The sequence below is a fragment of the Microtus ochrogaster genome, unplaced genomic scaffold (assembly GCF_000317375.1).
Source record: "Microtus ochrogaster isolate Prairie Vole_2 unplaced genomic scaffold, MicOch1.0 UNK31, whole genome shotgun sequence".
NCBI lineage: Eukaryota > Metazoa > Chordata > Mammalia > Rodentia > Cricetidae > Microtus > Microtus ochrogaster.
Window position 1 is genome coordinate 3,596,548 of NW_004949129.1, and position 9,808 is coordinate 3,606,355.

The window sequence follows — 9,808 nt, forward strand, 5'->3', positions numbered from 1 at the left end:
TCTGTAGACCAGGCTGGGCTCAAACTCACAGAGATCCGCCTGCCTCTGCCTCCCGAGTGCTGGGATTAAAGGCGTGCGCCACCACTGCCCGGCTCTTATATTTTTTCTAGTATAAAATTTTTTAATTCCTGCCAGGTGGAGGCTGTGATGCACTCCTTCAATCCCAGCACTCGTGAGGCAGAGGCAGGCAGATCTCAGTGAGTTAGAGGCCAACTTGGTCTACAAACCAAGTTCCAAGATAGCAAGGACTGTTACATAGAGAAACCCTGTCTCAAAAAACAAAAAAACAACAATAAAAAAAATTAGTTCTCTATAAATCTCTTACCTTTAGTATATTCAATTCTGATATTTTAGTTTTTTTTTAAATTATTTTCTTCCTTCCTTTCTTTCTTTTCCGAGATATTGTTTCTTCTTTTTTTCCCCTGGCTATCCTGGAACTTGCTCTGTAGAGCAGAGCGATATCCCATTTCCCAAAACATTCTTGGGTGCCATATTATAAAGTGTTCAGAATACCTTTAATGAAAAAAGTGCCCAAAAGCCTTAAAATTACCAATTTGTGTCAGTAGATGGTGCTGTAACATACCACAGTAAAACAAAATTGGCTAAAATCTTAGAAATGGATAATCAATTATCCAGAATGAGATATAAAGAATGAAGCAGATGGGCCAGGTGTGGAGGCAGAGGCAGGGGAATAAGGAGTTTAAGGTCATCGTAGACTAGATTGAGGATTTTGTCTCTATCTCCTCACCTCCCCAGAGGAACATGGCAAACAAACCAAGACAAAGAAAGAGCACTGCTCTGCATTAGTTTAATACCCCCCCCCCAAAAAAATACCCCAATCTGGGGATAAACTGTTATTATCAGGGTCCTTGGACAAAGTTTTACTATATATGTAGAAACTCAAATTCTAGATATTGTGCTGAATTCTAGAGACTCAAGAAAATAAGAAATGGTCCCTACCTATCTGAAGCTTAATGTAAGAAAAAAAAGGGCAACTTTTCCAAAGCTCAGAGGTAATCTGAACTTGACATTATGCTATCCAAGAACGTTTTGGAAAACTGGACTCGGTAGTATAATGTTTAGGTTGTACATGAGTCCTTTGGTGTAACTCCCAGCAATGGAGAAAACAAACAAACAAACAAACAAACAAACAAACAAACAAAACCATGCACAAAAGTGCCTATAATTGCAGGAGGTTTAATAGGAAAGGCAGGAAGGTTCCAAGTTATAGGCAACCTGAGCTATAAGAGCACACACACACACACACACACACACACACTAAAAGAATTTAAAAAAATCATTGTGCATGATGTATGACAGATATATGTGGGTGCACATACACCACAGTTTGGGCATGATGGTCAAAGGACAACTTTCAGGAAGCTGGCTTTCTCCTTCCAACAAGGTTGTTCATACAGAGTTTCTCTCTATAGCCCTGGCTGTTCCAGAACTCTCTGTATATCTTCCTGCCTTTGCCTCCGGAGTGCTGGGATTAAAGGCGAGTGCCACCTCTGCTTGACCCAATGAAAGTTTGAAGGATGAAATTCAGATCAATACTTTTGCACAGCAAGCATTTTTACTCACTGAGCCACCTTGCTGCCCACCCCAGGATTTCTGTGTTGTCTTGGCAGTCCTGGAACTCGCTCTGTAGAGCAGGCTGACCCCGAGATCTGCCTGCCTGTGCCTCCCGAGTGATTAAAATTAAAAGCACGGGTCAAAGAAAGAACATTGTAATTTTTCTCATGAACCTTCCCCGGGGCCAATTATATATATACAGAAGAGGGCTGGCAGACTTGAAGACCTGCGTTCCACCTTCAGATCCTACAAGGTGGCAGGAAGAGAACCAATTCCGGACAGACTGCCATCCATGCACCAGCATGTGCATGCATGTATATACACACACAAACACAAGTTTAAAAGTTTTATGAGGAATAATGCTTGCTGTTTTTCTTTCAGGTAGAGATTAAATCTAAGACCTTGCATGTGCTAGGTTTTTTTTTTCTTTTTTTTAGTTTTTCGAGACAGGGTTTTGTCTGTAGCTTTGGAGCCTGTCCTGGCATTAGCTCTTGTAGACCAGGCTGGCCTAGAACTCACAGAGATCGCCTGCCTCTGCCTCCCGAGTGCTGGGATTAAAGGCGTGCGCCACCACCACCCGGCAATGTGCTAGGTTTTTAAGCATTCTATCACTGAACCACATCACAGCCCCTTATTTTCAGACACTCTTGCTAAACTGCCCAGCTGGCTTTAAACTTGAGCTCCTCCTGCCTCTGAATCAGAATAGTTGGGATTGACTGTGTACTACATCTAGTTCTTAATATATGTGTCTGTATTATATTTACTGATTTATTTTGTGTGTATTAGACACAAAATTAAGCATTTTGTTTGGCTTCTCAAGTTTGTATTAACTATTCAAAGAAATAGGAAAGGCACAAGAAACCTGTGAAGCCATTGTAGACACAGGTTCCAGTTGACAAAAGCATGGGCAAAGGCTGGGGAGGGATCTCAGTTGGTAAAGCACTTATCATGCAAGCATGAAGATCTGAGTTGGATCTCCAGGCCACTTCTAACACAGGCACAGGGGTGTGTGTTTCTAATTTCAGGGCAAGGGAGGCAGAAATGCGTAGAGCTACCTAAGAACCTCTAGGATACCTATATGCAGACATACAGCTACACAAAGACAGAAGTGGTAGGGTCCATCTGTGATCCTAGAGATAGATCTTCCAGATGACTTGAGTTGGGCTCTGTAACTCTAACTCCAGCTCCAGGGGATCTGACACCTCTGGCCTCCCCAGGCACATGCATACATCCACATGCAGACACACAGCTACACAAAACCAGAAGTGGCAGGGTGCATCTGTAATCCTAGAGACAGAACTGCTAGGAAACTCACCGATCAGTTAGCCTGAGTACAAAGCCTAACAGAAAAAGAGATCCTGCCTCAAATAAGATGGATAGAGTCTAACCACCACATGCATTAAAGCGCGCGCACATACACACACACTTTTTTTTTTTAAAAACCCATTAAACTGCTGGGCGTGGTAACACATACATTTAATCCCAGCACTAGGAGAATGGGGGGGGGCAGAGGCAGGTGAGTCTCTTAAGAGTCTGAGGACAGCCTGATCTACAGAGTTGAGTTCCAGGACGGCTAAGACTATACACAGAGAAACTCTGCCAAGGGAGGAAATAAAGTTACTGATAACTGTGATCCTCCTATAGTGGATGCTAGTAACTGAGGGTCCTCTGTAAGAACAATATACTTTTTTTGGTGACAGGTTTCTCTATGTAGCCTTGGCTGGCCTGAATCTCAAGGTCTGCCCCCGCCTTTCCAGTGCTGAGGTTAAAGGTGGTATGACCCATTGCACCCATTACAACACACATTCTTAACTGTGAGTGCAGATGTGCACATGTGGAAGTTTGAGGACAACCTGACTACAGTTAGCTCTCTCCTTCAATCTCTGTTTTCCTGAGGCTAAATTTCTTGTTTCTTCATGTATACTGTATGACCCAGGCTATCTGGACAATTCTTCACTCCACCTCTCATCCTGCTGTAAAAGGTACTCAGGTCTGAACCATTTTACTAACTGAGCCATGCATGACATTTCCCAGCCCCTTAGATCTCCGTTCTCAGCATTCAATGGTATGCACAAAGATGCCAGAACTCTTCTTTTGTTTTTTGAAACAGGGTTTCTCCGTCTAGCATTTGGTGTCCTGGAGCTCCCTTTGTAGATTAGACAGGCCTCAAACTCAGAGACCGCCCCTCCACACCTCTGCTTCCCAAATGCTAGGATTAAATGTGGGCCGCTACCACACCACATCCCGTCAGATTCTTAACTTTTTTTTTGTTGTTGTTTTGTTTTTTGAGACAGATTTCTCTGTAGCTTTGGAGCCTGTTCTGGAACTAGCTCTTGTAGACTAGGCTGGCCTCGAACTCACAGAGATCCGCCAGCCTCTATTTCCCTAGTGCTGGGATTCCACCCTGCGATTCTCTAAACAAGTGCAATACTTAACAAGTGCAATACAGACTCTTTTTGCATAACAACCATACTGGGGTGGGGCAGATGGCTCAGCAATTAAGAGCTCTTGCTGCACTCACAGAGGATCGTCTGAGTTTGCTTCCTATCACAACTGTGTAACTCCAGCTCTAGAGGACCCCTCTCCTGGCCTCTGCAGTATCCCCACGTACACACACCCACACTGAGCTACAAAATTTCAACAAACAAAATCTCAGGGCTGGAGAGGCGGCTCAGTAGTTAAGCGCACTGGCTGCTCTGCTCTTCCAGCACTCACAAGGGGCATATAAACACACTGTATTGTTTCATTCAGTCAGAACCCTACAGTTTCTTCAAGACCTAGCCTAAATGGTATTTCTCCCATAAAGCTCACCCAACCTAACCAAATATTTCTCCTTCCCTTGGGATCCCCAAAACATTTTGTTTCTATTTTCCCTCAGAATTCTGAGCCCTGTGCAAATTATGAACATTGTATGCCTAACAAATAATCAGGAAATCAAAGTACAAAGCTGTCAGCTTTTTAGGAGTGACAATCAAGAAACCAGAACTGAAAACAAGGGCAAGGTATCTTTGCTATAATAACTGGCAACTACACACCAGTAATCAAAACAGAAATGAAGGCACACACAGTAGTACAGTATGCTTTGGTGCCAGTCACATTTCCAAACTGCTTTTAGTTGGCTTTTTATTTGGCTGTTTGTGAAGCAAATGTTTTCCAGACGCAAATCTGGATTAAAAACAGGAACCATGTACACACTAAACAGGAGTAGTAGTTTGTTTTTGCTTTTTGAGCATGGTTGTCGGAGCAGAATTGGTTGGAACAGATTAAATCCAGAGCAAATCCACATGCCCCCCCCCCCCTTGTTTGTGCCAGGGTCTCAACTCTGTAGCCTAGGTTGGCCTCAAGTATGTGATTCATCTTTTTTTTTTTTTTTTTTTGGTTTTTTGAGACAGGGTTTCTCTGTGGCTTTGGAGCCTGTCCTGGAACTAGCTCTGTAGACCAGGCTGGTCTCGAACTCACAGAGATCCGCCTGCCTCTGCCTCCCGAGTGCTGGGATTAAAGGCGTGCGCCACCATCGCCCGGCGTGATTCATCTTTTTACCTCCGACACCTATATTTAGTATTTGTAGCAGGAAGCACAGGGACAGAGGGTAACTTTCAGAAGGCAGGTCCCTCCTTCTAATATGTCGGTCCTGGGATCAAACACAAGTTATTAATCAGGCTTTGTGGGAAAAGCCCTTTTCCACCAAGTTAGCTAGAAAGTCTAGCCTGTTTTTTTCAGACAGAGTATTACTTTATAGTCCAGGCTGGCATGGACTCATTATTTAGACCAGGCTTTCTTCAAACTTGAGGGAAGCTTTCCCTGTGCAGCCTCCTTCAGCCGTAGCTATCCTGGAACTTGCTCTATAGACCAGGCTGGCCTCGAACTCAGAGATCTGCCTGCCTCTGCTTCCCAAGCGTCGAGAGATTAAAGTCATAAGCCAACATCGCCTAACTGACATTAAGGATTTTATAGTACAGCTCAATGACAGAGCACATGGGTTTTGGAGTTCAATTTAGTACACTTTCACCACCAGAAAAAGAAAACAAAAACCAGCCCAACGTTCCCCAAATTTAGTCTAGAAGCTTGTAGAAGCTGTAGAAAGCTTGCCAAATTTGGATGCAGTTCAGTGTGCCTGTTTGTCTAACATGTAAAAGGCCCTGGATTCAATTCTTTAGATTGCAAAAAGTAAGCAAAGACACACACATAAAAATAAAACTAAACTAGGTATGGTGGTACATACCTATAATCTCAGTTCAAGGCCAATCTGGGCTATATAGTGAGTTTTAAGCCAATTTGGAACATAGAAAAGAAAATCTACACATACCAATTTCTGCTAGGTCTAGTTCCCAAAATTTAGAAAATGGGGCTATCAAGCTGGTTCAGTGGGTAAAGGTTTCTGTCTTAAAAGCCTAACAGCCAGAGTTCAATCACCAGAATTTGCCTAGGAGGCCAAAGTTGTTCTTTCATCTCCACAAGTATATCATGGCACACTCCCTACCCCACTTTTAAAAAAACTAAAACAACACTGAGTGTGCTGGCATACTTAATTCCAGCACTTAGGAGACAGAGGCAGGGAGAACTCTGTGAATCTGAGACCTGACTGTTGTGTGTATCAAGATCTAGGACATCCAGAGATACAGAGTCAGAACCTGTCTCAAAATATAAAACAATAAAGACATAAATATAAAAAATGCCTTTAACCCCAGTAGTTGAGGGGCAGAAGCAGCAGACCTCTGAGTTCGAGGCCAGCCTGGCCTACAGGGTGAGTTCCAGGACAGCCAGGGCTACACAGAGAAAAACAAAAAGGGCCTTTTACTCCGAAAGAATTGTCCAGAGGGCTGCAGATGTAGTTTAGCAGGTAGAATGCTTCGCATGGAAGTCTGACGGGTGAGTCTGATCCCCTGAACCCATGGTAGAATGAACTTCTCAAAATTATCTCATACACCCATGTGCACACACAGTATTTTACCTGCTCAGAAAAATACCTAGGAGGGTAAAAATTTACCAATTTTAATATTATTTATAAAAGAGTGACCAATCAGAAAACCAGAAGTGACTGAAGATCTCCCATTGTCACAAATCTTTACTAAGGAGCAAGTGGCTTCAACATGGGGTTTCCCCTAGGCCTGGACCTCCTTGCACGATTGGAGTCTTTTCAATATACCACTTTTCATATCTAGCTAGAAAGCATCGCCGGGCGATGATGGCGCACGCCTTTAATCCCAGCACTCGGGAGGCAGAGGCAGGTGGATCTCTGTGAGTTCGAGACCAGCCTGGTCTACAGAGCTAGTTCCAGGACAGGCTCCAAAACCACAAAGAAACCCTGTCTCGAAAAACAAAAAAAAAGAGAAAGCATCAAAGGAGGGCACAGGCACTAATTTCTTGATCGCAGTCATACATCTATCCCAAAACCTTAGATCGTTTGAAACTATTCCAAACTGCTGACATGATTCTTAACCCCAAACTGGAGAGGATACCTTATGTTCTAGTAAAACTCATTCTTTTTTTCTTGGTGTTTTGAGACAGGGTTTCTCTCAGAGCTCTAACTGCCTCTGCTTCCTGAGTACTGGGATTAAAGGCCTGTGCCACCACCACCCAGCAGTAAAACTCATTTTTAAGAATAATTTTGAACACAATTCAGTGGCAGATAACTTGGGAAAAGTAAGTTCCATATTTCATATACTTTTAAAAAATTTATTTCATTTGCACTGGTATTTTGCCTGCATGTATGTCTGTGTGAGGGTGTCATGGAGTTAGAGACAGTTGTGAGCCACAATGTGGGTGCTGGGAATTGAATCCAAGTCCTCTGGAAGAGCAGTCAGTGCTCTTAACCTCTGAGCCATCTCTCCAGCCCTCATATACTTTTTTTTTTGTAAAAATAGTATTACTGTGTGTGCCAACGCCTGCTTTTGTGGGTTCCTGCCATACCCTCATGTGTAGCTCGGAGGACAATTTTCTGGAATAGGTTCTTTCTTTCCACGTTTACCTGGGATCCAGGAGTTAAACTGAGGTCTTTCAGATTGGCCAGCAAGAGCAAACACTTTCCATCTGATGAATCTTGCCTTTTTCTTACAGCCTCCCAATTCATACAGACCCCTTACTAGGCAGAAAGTGGCCCCTTTACTGGAAGTCAAGGAAGGTCTTGAACTTCTGACCCTCTGTGCTAAGATTACGTGTACATGCCACCACACACCCAGCCAGTTATGTGGTACTGGAGATTGGATCCAGGGGTCTGCAGCCCACTAGGCACACACTCTACAAACTAAGCCACACCCCCAGAAGCAACCCCTTTCTCTTCCTATTTTACACGATCATGCTCTGGACCTCCACTTTCCTTATCCCAATAACTCCTTTACACAAGGTCAAGAAAATGTCCGACCCCTCGCTCCCAGATTTGTTCAACAGATCTCTTCTCCATTAGCGTACATTGAGCAGCCCAAGCCCCCTTGCCCAAGTTTCCTGTAAGTTACTTCTTCGTGACCCTAGCAAGAGAAATTCCTCCGATAGTGTCAGTTGGACTCAATACCCTCAGGTTCCCTTTCTTTCCTCCGAGCGCTACCGGGATTACCCGCGGCTGCCACCGTGTCCACTTTCTCGGGTTACATTTCTAAACCTTCAGTGGACGAAGAGTGATCCGTGCCATGCACACTCAAAGCGCCAAGCCTGTCCCCTTCTTGAGGTCCTAAAGTTTTCCTTCTCCCGCCCAACTCCAGAGTCGCTCACTGGAGTCGAACAATTCTCGTGAAGAGCTGACCCAGCGACGGCTCGGCTCTTCAGGAACCACTTGGCTCCCGGGCTCTGGATCCGCTGCCCCGCCCTCTCCAGACTCCCGCAACCCGCGAGCTCTGCGCGGGAAGCGGACTTGTCCGGCGCTGGGCCCGGCCGCGCCCCCAACTCCTCTCGCTCCAGTCTTCCGTTCCCTGCCCTCGCCCGCCCGCGGCCTCCCGCCGCCGTCGCGCCCCCTCCCCCCCCGCCTCCAGCCCGCCTCTTCACCTCGTAGCAGCGCCCGAGAGTCCGAGAGGAATCGGTACCGCGCTCTTAGCGCGTGGCGTCGGGCGGCCCGAGGGAGTAGCGCCTAGAGGAGCAGAAAGCCGAACGGCCGCAGTCGAACGCCGAGCTGAAGCGGCGCACCGCAGGCCCCACCAGCGGCCCTCCCCTCAGCCGAACAAAAGAGCCTCTCACTCTGCGCTGCCCGCCGCCTGCACCGCGCAGACGCGATGACCCGCCACACGGCATCATGGGACTCGGGGGGGGGGGGGTCTGTCCAAGACTACAAGTCCCAGAGTGCCGCGCGAGGCTCTGGCCGCCCGTCCCACTTTCAAGGGCTGTCGGGTGTTTTCGTAGTTTTGTTTTTCTTTTAAACTGGAAAGGCGGTGTCGACTGTAGTCTAGAAAGTTTGTGGGTAGTGGTGGGGTTTTGTTTGTTTCATAACAGGGTATGTAGCCCAGCTGGCTTCGAACTCGTGGCCTTCCTTTTGCCTCAAGATTACAGGCGTCCACCACTATTCCTTAGTCAGTCTACCCAGAACTCGTGTGTTTGGAAACTAGCCCCTTGATATTTGATCCGGAAAACCATTTGCCTCTGGGCAATTCTATAATTAACAACCTCTGCCATTAAAAGATAATCTTAACTGCCAGGTGCGGTGGTGCACACAGCTTTAATCTCAGCAGAGGCAGGCAGATTTCTGTGAGTTCGAGGACAGGCCAGCCTGGTCTACAAAGCGAGTTCCAGAACAGCCAGGGGTACACAGAGAATCCCTGTCTTGAAAAAAAAAAAAATTCGTTGCCTGAGATTTATCAAATCTCCACCTTTCAGTAATGTCTAGCAAACCCTGTAATCTTTTATCTCCACCTCGCTGAGGTTCCTACTCCTCAGCCTTGATCAGAAAGCACTAAGTTGGTACTCATCACCGGCACTTCCTGAATTTTCTTTTCCTTTCCCTCTCTCTTCCACATCTGTTCTCTCTCCTCTCCTTTCTCTCCCTCCTTCCCTCTTTCTATCTTTGTTTTGTTTTGCTGTTGTTATTTATCTATTTATTCGTGGTGGGTGGATAGGGTCTCGAGGAAACCCTGGCTAGCCTTGAACTCTTGAGTCTCCTGTCTCCATTTCCCAAGTGCTGGAGTTACAGGTATGTGCCGCCACATGCAGAAATTTCCCTTTTTGTCTGTGCCAATGGGTGACTTTTGTGGGGACTCTTCCATCTCCATGATACCCCTTATCTAGCTAATTAAGCAAACCTATGGTTGTCATT

General features: G+C 45.6%; 1 protein-coding gene across 1 annotated transcript in view; it reads right to left on the reverse strand.

Annotated features, from left to right (window-relative positions):
• Window positions 1-8,753, reverse strand: part of Cbx1 (chromobox 1) — an 18,493-nt gene extending 9,740 nt beyond the window's left edge. The window contains exon 1 of the mRNA XM_005368348.3: window positions 8,551-8,753. The gene's annotated coding sequence lies outside the window, so the exon portion shown is untranslated. The remainder of the gene's footprint in view (window positions 1-8,550) is intronic.
• Between the last annotated feature and the right edge of the window lie 1,055 nt (window positions 8,754-9,808).